At 41.6% G+C, this 17571-nt stretch overlaps 2 long non-coding RNA genes and 1 pseudogene across 2 annotated transcripts; all 3 read right to left on the bottom strand.

The window, feature by feature from the left end:
• Positions 1-7482: 7482 nt before the first annotated feature.
• Positions 7483-9990, bottom strand: LOC112270207. Its single transcript, XR_002962595.1, has 3 exons — positions 9750-9990; positions 9045-9219; positions 7483-7614 (listed from the first exon to the last, which is right to left on the bottom strand). It is a non-coding gene; the product is annotated as an uncharacterized LOC112270207 (long non-coding RNA).
• A 4180-nt stretch (positions 9991-14170) lies between these two features.
• On the bottom strand, positions 14171-14920 carry LOC112270177. The gene is made up of 3 exons (XR_002962562.1): positions 14818-14920; positions 14543-14723; positions 14171-14429 (listed from the first exon to the last, which is right to left on the bottom strand). It is a non-coding gene; the product is annotated as an uncharacterized LOC112270177 (long non-coding RNA).
• A 662-nt stretch (positions 14921-15582) lies between these two features.
• On the bottom strand, positions 15583-17222 carry LOC100826821 (annotated as a pseudogene).
• Positions 17223-17571: the final 349 nt, after the last annotated feature.

Here is a 17571-nt window from a genome sequence, read left to right as displayed (position 1 = left end):
TTCAGTTTGACTAAATTTCTGTTTTTGAAATGAAATTTACCTGGATCATGGCATGACAATTTGTTCTAAAAACATGCTGAATTTACATTAAAAAAATGACTCCGGGGTGGTGCTGTGCTGATGACTCTTTGGACAGGCTTTAGCAGCAGAAGAAGAAGGCTGAGGTCAAGCACCTTTAGACTTGATCTCATTTTTACCTGTAATTGTTCCTAACTTGTTTCATTTTCGTGTCAGTCTAGCTATTGGATACAATGTCTATGGTTTCAGTTCGTAATTTCTCCTGTCTTGCGCACTGCAATGCTTATAAAATTGATAGCATAGAACTTTCATGTTTCCCATTTACCAAATTCATATCATAAAGCTTCTGAATGTTTGGCAGCATACGTACCATTTACCAAATTTCTGTAGAATTCTGCTCATCATTAAGTTCTATGGATTTCACCTTCTGTAATGCAATTATGGCTGGGAATCAGCTTCTGTCATTCAATTGAGAAAACAAGAATTCTTACTTGGAATTCCTCCATAGACATTGTAGCACAAGTTTTCTGAACTCACAAGTATGGTCCAGCATAAAAAAACCCTGCAGTTTGACATGAACAGGCAGGGGACAGAGGAGCAGCGAGGCCACTGCATACCAGGGGCAGTAGCCTGACGTAGGTACAGGGCACATGCTGGTCCGGGGCGGGCACCTGGCGCCGCCGGCGGTGGTCGAGTGCCGGCGGCCGGATTCTCCATCGCTGTCAAATTCCCCTGAAGACGAAGCATTTCGTTCGAAGCGATCATAGGCACATTCCTGGGAAAAAACTGACCTAGTGTTTTAGCAGGGGTTATCTGCAAAACAGGGTTTAAGTGGATGATTAGTTCCCACCACCTGTGATCCGTGCCGTATATTGTTGATCCAACGGCTCAGGAGAAAAATTTGCACATTTGCACCCAAGAGCCATTTTCACTGGATACTTCCCCAAAGAACATAGTGCATTGTGAAAGCATCTTGCAAATTAAGATGGTTTCAATATAAATTGCCCCCTTGCAGAAAAGAAAACTACCTATGTGACTATGGAGAATTGGTGGGACCTAAATACCACCTAATCATTAATTTGATGTGCTTCATTTCTTCAGCTCAAGTTATCTGCATGAGTAACCAACCAACAATATCAATATGCCATGCATCTCTTTGGGATGTAGTTTGTCTCGTCATGGAGTTCGTGTCCATCTTATGAGTTTACTCGGCACCGGACAGTTCCCTATTTATCATCTGGTGCTCTGTTTGGCCATCAACCACTTCCTCCACAGCAATGGATAGCTTTTCTCTGTTATTTTCAGATTAAGGTTCTGGACCGTGCATGGCCAATTTATATGGACACAATTTTATTGAACTTGTCACTAAGAGGTTAGAAAAGAGATTACTGATTTATTTTCCATGATCAAATCCAAAGAACTAAGATCGTCATCAAACTAAACAAAAACCTTCTCGTAGTATATATATCTTCCCAAAACAATTCTTGCAACAAACTTACCATATATATGAAATGTATACAATTATAAATACAACGAGCAGTGTCAGCTCCTACCAACAATTTCTCAGATTTTGGATGTTAAGCTGATGAAACTTTGAGGAATTCGTTTACATCTAATCCTCGAGCCCAACCAAGCAACATCTCCTTCACGGGCACGCCGATCACCATAATCACCATGCCCCCAGTTGTTCCGGTCGATCAGTCGTCCATCATCAGGAACAATGTTTGTATGTTCATCTTGACGCCTAGATCTCTAAACATGCCTGATATGCTAACAACTAGCGGTGACTAGCTAGCTGGCCATGATGGTCCTTGTTGACTTGATCCAGCTGATATGGTAGCAAAGGGTGGAGACTCGCCGTGGATGACATTCCTCACGAACAATGCCAGACTACGAGGGATGAACCAACGTGTGTAGTATGTGGTATATGGTGCAGGAACTACATACAAAAAATAAGGCACGGACAACCCTGTCTAAATAGTGGTACATTGTGCAAAAACCGCCGACTGATACCAGTATTGCTTTGGTTTGCTCCAATACCTCAAAACTTATACATATGACGCTATTGACGTACAGAAGAAACCACAGCGGGCTGCCTGTCTTTTGTTTAAATCTATATGCTTTCTCAATCGATGAGTGTGTTGCTTTCATATATATAGCATATGTTCATCACTTTCGAATGCGCCTCTTGGTTGTTACTTTGATAGTGTCATTTTGATTTCATCACTAGCAACCAGCTGTAATGTGTCTATGTGGGCAAAACCTTTCGCTCTTCTAAAGTTTTCCGATCCTTTGGAGGCTTGCTATTTACTTGGCAATCCACTGGTTGAGAACTTGGTCTATATATTCTGTAGTGTCCAGCTGAGCATCTTCAGGAGTACATGGTGGCAGGCAGCATCTGATAGATTGGAGCTTGTTATCTGGGATCTTATGCACCAAAACGGTTGATGGTTTAGGATACAACTTATAGACTGGCTGTTTCTTTGATTCTCTATGTAGTTTACCAGTTTATCGAAGAACGAGGACCTCTTTGGAACGTGGAATCTTATTTCGTTCCTATGGTACAATCCCATCATCCAAACAAAGGGCAAGAATTATTATTTTCCTATAATTGCAATCCTTATCTCCTAGTATAAAATTACTTTAGTCTGGAAGTCGTCAAGCGGTTACACGAGTATACGTATTTTATTTTTGAAGAAAAAAAAAGCAAGTATAGTTCTAGCAATATCTGGTGAGATCTGGTGCTCCGATTTTGCAACACCCATGGCAAGGATGGTCGTTGGTTGTAAATAGATTTTGTTGCCGCCACTTTTTTTGTCAGTCATCCGCCACGGGAGCAGTGTGCGTGCGAAATTACAAGGTACTCTTAGGTGTAGTTACCCCACTCCTAACGGCCGGCGCGACTGTCTAATGCGCTCTCCGGCGACCTCCGGCCGTTTGATGCGCTCTCCGGCGAAAAACGTACTAATTAATCGATCACCGCATGCATGTGTCTGTAAGTTGTTCGCTAGTTAACTTTGGGTCAATTGCTTTTGAGATCTCTATGCCTCCATACGTTTCTCTCTCCCTTCGTTTCTCTATACTAGATCTGAAACCACGTCGACGAATGCCTAGCTGCACACAAGCGGGAGAGGAAGAGGTATTTTTTTTCTTCTTTTGATCCATGCATTTACTTACGTGATGATCTTCAATCTAACCGTGATTTCAACTTCCACCAGATATGCCATTACAGGTACAAGATCGATCTGCGGAAGCGGCCAGTACGTACTGCAGCGGCGGAAGCGATGGCTGCCTACCGACGATCGGCCCGCGACGTCGGCAACGATGTCCTGCAACGACGAGTCCCGCAGATCTATGTTTGTGCGTCATCTACCACGATGGTTGATCGATCCCATGCTTCAGATGACTCCCGATCTGCCAGTCCTACAGAGGCTATAGCGGACGCATGAGAATCTAAGGAGACTAGTTAGCGATTAGTAGTACTCCTGTATGATTAGCAGGCCGGTCGATGCATGCAGGGCCCCTGTTGGGCGATGCATCATCTCTCTTTTGAATGGCTAAATCAATTCTTCTTTCTTGCAACAATCGATTCACCTTAAGCATACTGTACTGCAACGATAGATTATCATTCAATGGATGGTCAATACTACTTTTCATACTATATACCACATATTACCTTTGTACATACATACTTCACACTATATACTACATTCTACCTTTAATTTGTACTACATTCTATATTCTGTATTCTAGATACTATATACTTCTATTCTCCATACTCCATTCTTATGTGTTTGTTGATACAATATTCTCCATACTCCATACTTCCATTGTTCCAACTAGTAGAAATTAGAATACCTTAATAAATGATAGCTTCTAGAAAATCCATGGCGACGAGCACATACTACATATTTCATACTGCATATACTTCCTCCGTCCAACAAAAAATGTCTCAAGTTTGTCAAAATTTGGATGTATCTAGACATGACTTAGTGTATAGATGCATTCAAATTTAGTCAAAGTTAAGACATCCTTTGTTGGACGGAAAAATACTACATTCTCTATACTACATCCATGGAGTATGTACATACTTTATATACTACATTCTCTATACTACACATACTATATTCTATATACTACATACTACATACTACGTTCTACATTCTATATTCTATATACTACATATTTTTATTCTTGATACTGCATGCTTTTATTCTTGATACTATATACTACATACTCCATCCTTCCGTTGTTCATACTAGAAATTAGAATACCTAAATAAATGATAGCTTCTAGAAAATCCATGGCGATGAGCACATGCAGTAGCTAGCACCATGAAAAAAGTAGTACATATGTTCTATAGCATGCAGCAGAATAGTACTTAATTACTCATTACGCGTCATGGATTAACATGCATGTACAAGTCTTCTCTTTTAGCCAACGTCCAGTCCATTCTCCCGTCGCCTACGAGATACCAAGAGCTCTTGGTCCCACCCGCCCACCCATTTCAGCCTGGGGTGATATATAACAAGTACAAACCCAACAACCTTGCTCAATTAGTGGCGTTAACTAGAGATTATAAGTCTCTAAAAATCAGTGTTTATCCATCTACTTTCTCTCAACAGATACTACGCACCTACTTGGGTTAACGGGGGCTAATTAGTACGCCCGGATACCCGTTCTATCTGGTGTATCTCAACGTGGAAAAAGTAGGAGTAATTACTCCCGGCAGTATCAAAAAGGTGTCCTATATCCTATGCATCCACACCACTTTGTGTATCCAAATGTGTTGGAGATATGCCTTATAGGCAATCATGTGATGATATTATTTCCTATGTATTCATGAGTTATTGTTATTGTCCTTGAACATCATCACTGATATGTATCAATAAATACGTGATTTGTTTGTGAGACTATGTATTCTATGATGTTGTTCTAATGGTCCCTAGTCATTGAGATTATGCGGACACATAACCTAGACTAGTAATGTGAATCAGTATGATGACTATGTTTCACAAGTCATAGGGCAAGGTGTTGCCGACTGATAGCATGGACTCGACAATAAGATTGTTGAGTCGGACAGACCCGCACTGAGACACAACGAGATTGTCATTTGTTAGTCTCAAGTACGATGTATATGCCAGTTCTAGACCTGAGGTCATCGCATGAGCTTGGGATGTGAATTGGCCTACTTAGGGGTTGCCAAACGCTACTCCGTAACTGGATGGTTATAAAGATAGCTTTCGGATTTGCTGAGAAGCATGCTGCGAGTCATGGTTGATCAAGATGGGATTTGCCCTTCCTGTTCGGAGAGATATCTCTGGGCCCTTTCGAGTGATCAGATTTGGAAAGCATGGCCATGCGACTTGGGTTAAGTGTTAACCCGTTTGGAAATCTGTATCACAGGAACGAGAAGAGAGTCGAGCTATCCACAAGAATGACAAGCACTCGCCTTGAGCTCAACACACATATCGTGAGCCAAAAGGAATGTTGCATATGACACATTGTATGGTTCGTCAATATACCTTGTGGTTTCTCGGGAGTTGGCACGTGCTGCTAGGCGCCGCTACCAACTATCGACTTGAGTCGGTGTCAGTGGACGAGTAAGGTGTTGCTCGGACCCGCAGTCCGAGCTCATAGTCGTGTCCGACTGACCGCGAACCTGAAGGGTCACACGCTTAAGGGATGGGAACCGAGTTGGATCGGATCCAACTCGTATCGGGCTTAGACTCCTAACGGGCCTCAAGTGTTGAGCCCACTAGGGATGTCTATATAAGCGGTGGAGACCAACCCGTCTAGAGTTACACCAGTACAGACGCGAGTTAGACTCGGCCGTCACACCTCCACGCCCAAAGCCTTGCGATCGGATCTAGCAGTCCGTCGCACGGAGTTCCTCTCTGTACGTGTGGATATCTCGGAGGAGCTGCACCTGCGGCGGTTGGACGAACTGTTCGTGGGATCGGCGAGGAGGAGCAGGCTGTTCGACTACTCGGCATCGACGCGCTACATCGACTCTACTTCCGCTACGGGTCTGCGCGTCTAGTGGTAATCTCGTGATCCATTATCTACAGCATTGGTCCGGGCGGAAACGGTAGGCTTCGGATCCATATATATCCAGCGATTAAAGATTAAGTGTGGAATTTTTGCAAATACATGCCCGCGGAGGAGCCAAGTTAGCCATGCTAATTTGCAGAAGCCCCCACGATAGCGCAAATCACCCAAATACCAATCCCTTGCTCCTGCGCCCTGACATAGATCTGCCATTCATATGGTCGTCACGGCGGCCGGCGGCCGGCGAATCCTTCTTAAGTCCATATAGCGATAAGCCCACCATCGCATCATCTGCACTGTCCTCACAGATTAATGGATTCTTTGAGTTGGAACAGCAGCATCAGCAGCATGTATGACGTGCAAATAGTTACCAGCATCTGATAAAAAAATCAGATCTACTCAATATGCTTTGAGAAGGAAACATCTCATATTACAGCAGCACTAACCAATTGAATCCACCAACAAGTGCAATGTGATCAAATTGATGCTTCCTGTAATTTTATACACCGTCAAGCAAAAAGTGCAGGTATACATCCAGGAGGCCATCCAGCCGATCATCTCAGGTCGCATGGAACTTCCGGGTGTCAGCAGTATCCAATCGCTCGCCACCGTCGTGCTGCGGCAGCCTCAATCTTCCATCGCCGAAGGAGCAGTAGGTCCATTATTTACTATTGGGTGGAGCCGTGGAGACATTGGGATTGCTGGCGCACGGAGTAAGGTGATTTGTGCTGATTTGGGGCTTTCCGCAAACTAGTATGAATGGTTTGGCTCGTCGGCGGGTGTGTTTTTGCAAAAAGTGGACACGTAAATCCCTAATCGGTGGATATGGATCGGAAGGCTGATGTTCTATGGATACACAGATACACCAAATGGTGTGGATATATATATGCAACATAAGAAAGTTACGGTGGCTTCAGGAACATAATATGCACCGAGTGTCCTGGCTGTATGCAATTATTTTGCATGCGACGTAAGAAAATTGATTATGTTGCCCACCAAATTCAATAAAGCCTGAGTGTAACATAAGATATGCTGCATGTAACATAATTTTCTGGTTTGTACTCACACGAGCATGCTGTGAGGATCGTGGACGTAGTAAATTAGCTAGCATAAGGAAGGCCAACTTTGCCCGACGTAAGATCATACAACCAGCTTGTACATATTTCTGCTAGATTGTTAAAGTCACAACCAACTTTATAAAAGAAAATGTGAATGAATTACAAGAGGTAAAATATGGTGGGCTTGTGAGCACTTCAAGTAAGCAAAACAAAACAAAGAGGTATATGCATCTTGAGACTAACTATGCAGATGTCAAAAAAAAAATGCAGAGTGCTACTGAAGAAGATGCACAGCACACTCGTGAACACCTTGTCGGCAAGCTTTGAAGTCTAACAATCGCCGTGGTGGTTACGGGTTGATATATACTAGATGCTGAGGGCCTGGGGCGCACGACACATGGGTCACTGCTGTTTGTACTCAAGCTGAATTGGGTTCTTGCAAACTTTTGCATGGCTTTGAACCTTGTGTAGTGAAAATCCTGTGAGGCTAAAAAGAGAAATCAAGGTTAGTAAATTTAAACAATTTCGAAAGGGCAGTTTAAGATAAGTGAAAGCTACTCGCTCTGTTTCTAAATACTTGTCGCTGTTTAGTACAAACTTGCACTAAAACAGCAACAAGTATTTAGGAACGGAGGGAGTACAAACTAAGGTGAAGACTGGAAGTGGTGGACTGCCGAGAACAATGAAGAACGTAAAAATACAGATAAGCAGTTGAAGATAAGGGAAAGCTACAAGCTTATCTTAATTTCTGGACAAAGCATTTATATACCTTTTGCGCATTAAAAAAAAGAAGTATAGCTACGGCCTGCTAGTATGTTACACCATCAGATATATGAACAGCAAAATGGCATACTGATGATACCATTGGTGATCAAATTTATATCTGAAAACATAACATACTTTTTGTGCAAGCATGAGAGTCAGTTTAAAATACATCCTACTTACTTCACCAAGCTATGCAAGTGGTTACTTGCAGCCATTAGTAAGAATCCTTATTTTGAAATGTCATTGAACTATGAGAACATAAGCTCGACTCGTTTTCACTGTAGCTTAAATTCTGAAATGTTCACTTGTACAAACAACTTGACAAAGCTGAGGTCTCATCTCTTCAATTTAATATGCGTTCTTATGTAAGCATATACTGATACTACCATCGCACACTAGTGAAAAGGATGATTCCGAAAAAATGAAGTGGAACTTTTTAGGGATCCCAACTTTTTATGTTACCAGATTATTAAGCTAAAGGGACAGGCTCCTTTGAGCTGTAGCTTAATTTTAAAATGATCAAGCCTTTCTCTGCTCCAGTAAATAAAACAGATTAAATCATGACAATTATTTTCTTTGATTAGCAATAGGCCTGGCAATGATTGTTGCAGAGAAGTACATGTATTACAGTACTGTGAAACTGGGTCTAGGAAAAATAATCAACATCCATGGAGCAAGCTATCTCCTATAGTATGTATATTCAGATTGTCAGAGCAAGCTCTCTTAGACATTTCTTAGTAGACATTACAATACAGTCTTATCCCTGGTAGCACAAAATTTGATGGCATGTTCTTTTGTGGTTGAGTGTCTGTTGGATGCTGGGCTGATTGAAATGTACAAAAAGCAAAAGTTAAACTGAACCTCACTACTTTGAATTCAGAGAGTTAATAGTTGTAGCCTGTAGCTTCCTTGTTAAAGTGTTAGCTTGTTCCTGTAGTGTATATTCTGTTTTCAGGTTAGCATAACTAGTGTATACTTCTCATTATACATTGTCCTGTAGAGAAAACTGGGACCTATGATCAGGCCAACTCTACTATGCAATTGTTCATAAGCTCAAACAGTAGCATCAAATTAAATACTTCTGCAGACAATAAAAATCTTGCAACATTGGTCATTGTTTCAAGCTTGCAGATAAGGAAATAAAGAACAAACCTGCATCCACCATTCTCAGCCCCTTGACATGGCCCAGGTTGACCTCGGTGACCATGGTCTTGCCAGTGCCGACCAGGCCTTGTTCCGGAGAATATCTATAGTTGTTATCGGCATGCAGCCTCAAGGACCTCAGTTATGCTCATGGCACCTGCCTAAGCAGTCCTATGCATCAATCCTGAAATCATTGCAGTGAACATGAATTGATTAGGGGAAACAGAGATCCTAAACAATAGGATACAATTGACTATTCTTGTTGCAAAAAACCTGATTCAACCTAGAAATTTTGATTCATAACAGACCAAAGAAGTAAATATACTGAGCAAAATTTGACAGTGAAAAGCACTTCATAAGCTTTAAGACAAACTTCCGTCGGGCACAAGGTTAATGCATCTTTACCATCCAAAAGTTCCTGAAAGATGAACTCCCAGAAGAACAACAATTCAAAGGATATGATCAGGTCAAATCTGCAGTATTATCTTTTCGTAAGCTCAAGCAAATGGCATCGAATTAAACACTCTCTCTTCACATCAAACTGCATTCACTTATCCAATTTGCAAATACAACTTGTGTCTGCCATTTCATCAAACAATTAACGTGCAGCTCTACTAGTTGAGCTAAGTACAATCAAATAACATCGAAGAGAAACCAGAACAAGATATTAAATCCTAGTGATGGGAAGGCACAGTTGAGAAAGAATCCATTTACCTTTCGTAATTGCTAATTACTTCATATTTCACAGTAGCTGTTTATAAGATACAAACTCCATTCGGTGGCGGAGCCACCGCCCGGCAACTGCCTGGGCTCTATGAATTTTTTTTATGCTAATTACTATGATTATCTGAAGGCTAATATGCAGTTGTTCATAAGCTACATACTAATCCATGTATGTTTTGCCCGGGCTCTGGGAACGTCTTCAAAAAATTAGCTCACGTAAGGCTGACATATGACTACGGTGTACCTACGGATTATGGAAGAAACGTTGTTCTCTTCTCTTAAACTCCCTTCTTTTTTATATATAGCAGGTGCCACTTGCTCACCATTTTTGAGTGCCACATCTTCATCAGTTTCTCCATTTTGTTCATGCATGATTTTTTAGTGTTCTACAATGTTATTTCGATTCTGTGAGATAGTTGTGAGTACCAACCAACAGCGTTTTGTGTGTGCGTCTGTAAAAGTCCGGTCTCTAGGTCATTGCTATATTATGCTTTTTGCAGCATTTGTAATCAAAATTTGCAACATTTTTCTTGTGTACTCTCTTTTAAAAAGATCACTTTGAGAAATAGTCCTCAAGTTTGCATTGATAGTTCAACAGATAGAGTACCTTAGTACAGTGGCGGAGCCAGAAACTAGAGAAGAGGAGAGTGCTAAGATGGGACTAATAATGCTATATTTGTGGGTTTTCCATACTTATGAGCTAAAGAGTTAATATATTTTCTTCAGAGCATCCTTGCACCTTGCTAGACCGGTGCTACAGTACATGTAGCACCGGGCCTGGCTCTGCCCTTGCCTGATTATCCAAATTTTAAATTGGAATAATGAAGAACATTTTTTTATCAAAAGACTAACGAAGAACATACTATAGCTCCGAGTGAAAACTTCCGATTTAACCTCTTTACCCTTGTTAAATGTGTTGACTCGAAGTTTCGCTTCGGGGATTGATAACCCCATGTTTCATCTCTTAGTTAGCTGGCAACATCGACGTACGATTCCTTTTTACCAGGAACATGCTACACCATCAAGTACATGAGTCGTGAAACAGTTTGGACTTCTTTTATCTTTTGTTTTATCAATCCATTCTTAATAGCACTATATACTGAATTCTGAGGTGAATAATGCACTAGTTATGTCAAAAGCCAACATACGATACAAAAGAGAGTAGTAATATTTTGAAACGAAAATAATTAATATTACTAGAAAAATAATCTTGCATGTAAGAAGCATACAATTGTAAATAGTAACATCTGTAGCCACCAGCGTCGGTAAGGCATATGTAATTTTCACCTTCCGGCCTACTCCAAAACAGATATGCCTGGAAAGAGCTGCTTGCTAGCCGGTCAAATAGGGTACGAACAAGTCTACCAAATTGGATCATCTGCAAGAGAAGCACCCACAGAGTGGTAGTAGTATTGTTTTTGGTGTCCTCCAATGCCCAAAACTTCTGAGGTGGACTTGCATGTTCAAAGTTTTTGGTTCATGGTAAGTCTGACATATCACTACTGTGTTCCTAACTTCCTATAGACTACAGGAGAATACCGAAAAAAAAAATATAGACTACAGGAGAAACTTTCTTTTCTTGAAGACTTGAACTGATACGCTTTCTTCATCTTTGTCCTGCTTTTATATGTGGTATGTGCCGGTTGTTCATCATTTCGGGATGCACCTATTCACTAGTTTCTCGTTTCCTTTTATAATATCATTTCGATTTCATGAAGATCTTGTATCTGCATCATTGTTTTGATTATTTTTTTTCATCGCAAATTTCACCGGGAGCATGCTCTCTTTGTGCACCTTTAAATCTCCGTAGTCCTTGTGCAATTTCTTCACTTTTTTTAAAGAAGAGACACAGTGTGCTCTTGATCTATTGAAGGAGGCTGACACGAGATCGACCACGGGAGAAAAAACAAAGTTCAATTACAAGGAAAGAAAAAGATAGAAGAAAAGGAAAAACAACGCAAAAACTAATAGTAACTACTCAGGGAATATCTTATAATCCGGAGAGCAAAGCCCCATCGCCTTTGCTATCGATTAAGCGTCACAGGGCTGACTTATTCTTGATCACCATTAGAATCCCCGCAGCCGGAGATCGCTTGGTGTTGAAGATTCTGTTGTTCTGCTCCCTCCAGATGGACCAGAGAATTCATCCATCGAGCGCTTTGTCTCTTTGATTCTGTCAGTCCACCAACATCCTCAGATTTGCAGAGGCAATTCAACGGACAAATAGAGTACTCTACCTGGCTATCAAACTTACTGAACTCTAACTAAATATGGAATAGGAGTTCCATAGCAAGTTACCAGGAAACCGATGGAACAATATGATCAGAATATTCTAGGTAAGTGGCCTGTAAACTTTCTCTGCTGCATTAGCTGACAGGAACAACAAACTCGGCCAATTAATCCCCAAAGTGTAGTGATCCACATGCTGACAATGCAAATTACTCAAATCGAAGACGGACAAGGCGGATCGTAGTCGGACGGGAGATTGATTCATGATAATGATACGATGATGATTGTTCGCTTCGCAGGACAGAGTCTGCTTCAGTTTGGATGAGGCGCTAATAAGAACAAGGCAATTGGGCCGGTTGGCCCAATAGAATCTGGCGCGGGCCGATCAGCTAGCGGACCGATGAAGAAACAAAACTGCTTACATGCTATAGCAATCTCAATTAAAAAAAACAATGGACCATGGCTATCTCAGTCTCTCAGAAAGAAAAAATTATGGTGATCTAAAAAATCGAGTTTTGCTTGTTTATGAACTTTAATCACAAACAAAATATAGATTAAAACACAATTAATCACAAATAGTTGGGATACCTAGATGACTGATCAAAACTTTTATGTCAACAAATTGAGGCAAATTTGGTGTGCCAATTGGGCAAAGCATGCTTACATTGATGATGAGCTTTTTCTTAACGGCAAATAAAAATTTCTCCGACAACTACGAATTAGACGGTTCTGAACAATGCTTAAGTTTCTCTACAATGTGACTGGGCAACAAGCATATCCACATCGATCTCCAGGTCCTTCTCGTGCGCATGAACATCTCCCCAGAATGGATGCAAACCGAACCGAGCTGCAGACGCTGCCGAGCCACTGAAGTGAGCTTGGCTCGAGCCCTATCCCAGCTTGGCCTCGCTAGCGAGCTGGATTGCCGGCAGCAGGCAGGAGCGCCCATCAGGAGCGCACAGCAAACAGCAAAATGACCGGAAGCAGCAATGGCCTTCATCGCATTATGGATGGAGAAGAGGCTCCTTCTCTTTATCGCTTGCTTGTGCTTGGCGTGCCACGGCGCCGCGGGAGAACGGCGACTGAGTGACGTTGCCGATGAAAGCGTGCGGCGAAGTATGCGGCTCGGCATGTGAACCGGGCAGCTGCAGCCGGGCTCGTTGCGCTAGACAAGTATCTTGGACTTAGCAGTATATGTCCTGGACTTGTCCACGACCAGGTGAGGCTCGTTGCCATCGTCCACGCCGACAGACGCGCAACACATCTTCTCCTCCATCGACGCTGCCGCGAAGGCCGACTCGCGTTCAGGGCTGCTATTTGACGCCATCAATTGGTCGCCTCGAATAGATAACACGAGGGTGGTTTGTTTTCCTCCGATATCCTGAATTTTTGCATGTGTCAAAGTGGGTGAATTATTATGAAATGAAACTGCCTATGCGAGACTCTAAAATTGAAATGGTAGGGTTTTGTAACACCCAGATCATCAATTTAGTGTTTCATTTGTAGCTCATGTTATGTGGATGATAACCAGCCACAGCAGTAATATCAATGTACCATGCATCTCTTTGGGATGCAGCCTGTCTCTTCATTGAGTTCATGTCTTGTGTACATGTTTACTCAGCACCGGACATTTCCCTATTCTGGATCTAGTGCTCTGTTTGGCCATCAACCACTTCTGCACAACAATGGATAGCTTAACCGTGTCTGTTATTTGCAGACTAAGGTGATGGGCCGCCATGCATGTCCAACTAGTTATATGAACGCCCATCGAGCACGGTTCCACCGTAATTCCCACCCCCACCACCCGCACCGATCTCCATTGTCGATTTCTTCATCTAATTATTTCTATAAGTGATCTTACCAAAGGTGATCATTTTCGTCAAAAAAATAAGTGATCTTGCCAAAGGTGATCATTTGAATTGCACAGACAAATAATATTTCGTAAATATTGTAGCCTTGTACAATATCCAAGAGTGATCTAATAGTAAATGTAGTAATAGAAATCCAAGGGCTGTGGGAGAGAGAATATATATGGTTCGTGATTTTGAATATGTCTTCGTCCTATATTACTAGCTAAGTGCAAATGTGTTGCAATGGAGACAAACATATAGTGATTCACGTAGGTGTCAAGTAAGTTGGACGGACCGAGGGCCGGCATAATTCGGTAAAACCAAAGATGCCCATAAAAAACAATTTACTCAAAAATAAACAAAATAAATCCAGGATCTGTATTCTCAGGGAAAAACATTTCACACTCCGTGATTCTCAAAGAAATTCACACCGGGTGTCCCGTCGCGCCTATCATCTCTTTTGGATTTTCAGCCTCGACACGAGGGACACAAAAATCATAAATTTTAAGGTTTCCTTCGGTATCAAACAACATATTATCAGGCATTTTCGACACCATGGTACATGATCATTTTCGAGTGTAGATAGCTCAATCTGCAGAAAGAAACATAAGAGACGGTTTATGGTCATCACGAGATTCAGATAGGAAAATGTGTCAGATTGAGTTTATCAAACTATTTTTAAAAAGAAATACCTTAATTGCTTACCGTCTGGCAAAATCTCCAACGCAAGCTGTACCACGACTTTGTAAGCAAGCTTATTTGCTATGTGCTTGATTTGATATGTTGTGCCTCCGGCCAGACATTCGAGAACAAGACCACATGCACCCTGTGGCAGATCAGCGAGCTGGATCTTAAGTTCATTGTTACCTATTGATGCACCGACGAACTGCAAGAAAGAAAACAAAACACTTTCAGAATGTAGGTACAATTGTCGTCTGGTCATGAACTAACAACATAGCCAGAGAACTACGTTCAAAGACCTCGTGGGGAAGTGACTACAGAGCGGTGCTAGATTTGCTTTGGTTTGCTCCAATATCCGAAAACTTCTATGACTCGGTTGCGCACTTGCATCTTCAAAGATCATAGTTCACATAAGGCTGGCATATGGCTTCTCTCAAACTGATGCGCTTTCTCCCTGTTTTTATATATAGCAGGTGCCATTTATTCATCATTTTCGAGTGCACATCGTTGTCGGTTTCTCCATCTGCTCATCAATTTTTAGTGCACATCTTAACAGATTGCATGATTCCGTGTGCTTTTTGTGTGTGTGTAAAAATCCAGTCTCTGGATCACTGTTTTCGTGTGCTTTTGCAGCATAGTTGTTATCTAATTGCACGATTTTGCTTGTGTGCTTTCTTTTAAGCTTCTATTCCTTTGAGAAACAATCCTCGGATTCGCATCGATAGTTCAGAAGGCAGAATACCTGAGTATCCAAATTTTAAATTGAGCTATAACGAAGAACACTGCACCAATATCATCGACCAGGCTAATTAATTACCAGGAAAGAGCACGCCAGACGGCCAGAGGAACAAATTGGGCTTTTGATCGGCCATCTGAAGACAAGGTTGATGAATTAACTCCCAGGGGCAAATTGTGATCTGTATGATACCTCCATAATCAAGCCTAACAACCGAGGACTAACAAAGATGCATGCACATCGCGGAAGGCTACAAGGATGTTAGTGGATCTGTATGATACATGAACGATCGATACAGCACGGATGCTGTTCGTAATAGTGGATCCCAAAGCTTAATTGATTTGCTCCAATATATTAGTCAGCACTGCAAATTCTTGTCACCTAGCACTAGAACATGAACCAATGTTTGTATATGCATGTGATTTTCATCCAATGCGCTAAATATCATGTTTCATACACATCATTAATTACTATCTATAAACTTGTACAATTGTGACAAAATATCATCAAAGGCTAACTACAGAATCTAGTTAATCTATCGCCCACGGCCGGGTTTGAAGAAGCACAAGCACCCGGGGCTCTGCGCTTGGTCCGGGACCGGGATCATGCCTCCACCCTTGCTCGTGTCGAGACCCTCCAGGAGCCGCACCACCTCCTCCATGTGAGACCGCTTGTCCAGGTTGGCGTCCCAGCATCTCCGCATGATGTCCGCCATTGGGGACGAGCAGCGGCACGGGATCTGAGGTCGCAGATCCTGTGCACACACAGAAAAGGCGCAGTACAAATTTGTATAAGAAATATGGTCATTTGCATAGGTTTGTTTAACATGCATGTAGCAGCCAGAACATTTTTTAGTATGATAACAGTGAGAGTACTGGATCCAACAGCTGAATAAATACAAACCTGACGAACAATTGAAGATGTGGCTTCTGTACATCTCTCGGCCATAAGCATATCCCAAAACTGTATACGTCACACTTTCTGTTGTACGGGTAGCCTTGGATAACCTGGAAGGAGAAAGTAAGGAATTTAATGACTTTGACTGAAGGTAAAAGGAAAAAACACCAACAAAATCTGCCCAAATCTTACAGAGTGACGCAGCAGCATACCTCTGGGGCCATATGTAACCAGGTGTGCCCGTCATGCCTGTCATGTCCTTTGGGTTCTCAGCCTCGACACGAGCAACACCAAAATCGATAATTTTGAGGTTTTCACGTCGCGGTGCACAATCTTCTTGGAGTGCAGGTAGCACAGGCTACTAGAGAGTGGTACAACTATTGTTTTACTGGCATCGTTTTGGTTTTCTCCAATATCCCAAAACTTTTACTACACTCGATTGCATTGTATCTTGGAAGATTATACTCCACATAAGATCACTACTCTGTGCCTACAGATTACAGCTCCCAAACTGATATGCTTTCTCCCTGCTTTTATATATAGCAGGTGCCATTTATTCATCAGTTTCCAGTGCACATCTTTGTTGGTTGCTTCATCTGTTCATCAGTTTTTAGTGCATATCTTCATCCATTTCTCGTTTCCTTCTACAATGTGATTAAGATTCCATGGAGATAGTTGTGAGTTGCAACCAGCAGCGTGTTTTTTTTTTGTCTCTGTAAAAATCCAGTCTCCGGATCATTGTTTCCGTGTGCTTTTTGCAGCATAGGTAACAATTGCAACAATTTTCTTGTATACTCTCTTTTAAAAAGACTCACTTTGAGAAACAATCCTCGGATTTGCATTGACAGTTCAACAAGCAGATTACCTGAGTATCCAAATTTTAAATTGAACTATAACGAAGAACACTACACCAATATCATCTACCAAGCTACTTAAAATACCAGGGGAAAAACACTCCGGAAGAATTAAGAAATTTGCTCGATGTACAGATGAGTCTATTACTAGGAAACCAGCAGGTTTTGAAATATTGTTTTGGAAACCGGCGGGTTTTGTAGATGAGTCTATGACCATTATGGAACTCTTATGCACGGCATTAACTTAGGACATGTAACTTAATTAGCAACTGATGGGCAAATCTGAACCATAATGCGTATGCACTTCTTCCACATAATTAATTAACAACAGCCGAGCAAATCATGAGATCGAGATCAAACAGATACTGGATCAGAGTATTCTAGGTAAATAGGTATATACTTTCTCTGATGCATTAATTGACAGAAACATCAAATGCAGACATGCAGTGATCTATGACCACCAAGTGCAGCTTAAACAACATAGAGCTCCTAGAACTTAACTATACAAATGCAAACATTTAGTTAATGAAAGGTTTTAAAGTAACAAAACAGAGCGCAAACACTAA

The sequence above is a fragment of the Brachypodium distachyon genome, chromosome 1 (genome assembly GCF_000005505.3).
Source record: "Brachypodium distachyon strain Bd21 chromosome 1, Brachypodium_distachyon_v3.0, whole genome shotgun sequence".
NCBI lineage: Eukaryota > Viridiplantae > Streptophyta > Magnoliopsida > Poales > Poaceae > Brachypodium > Brachypodium distachyon.
Note: the sequence above shows the minus strand (reverse complement) of the source record. Positions and strands in the feature narration are given on the sequence as shown.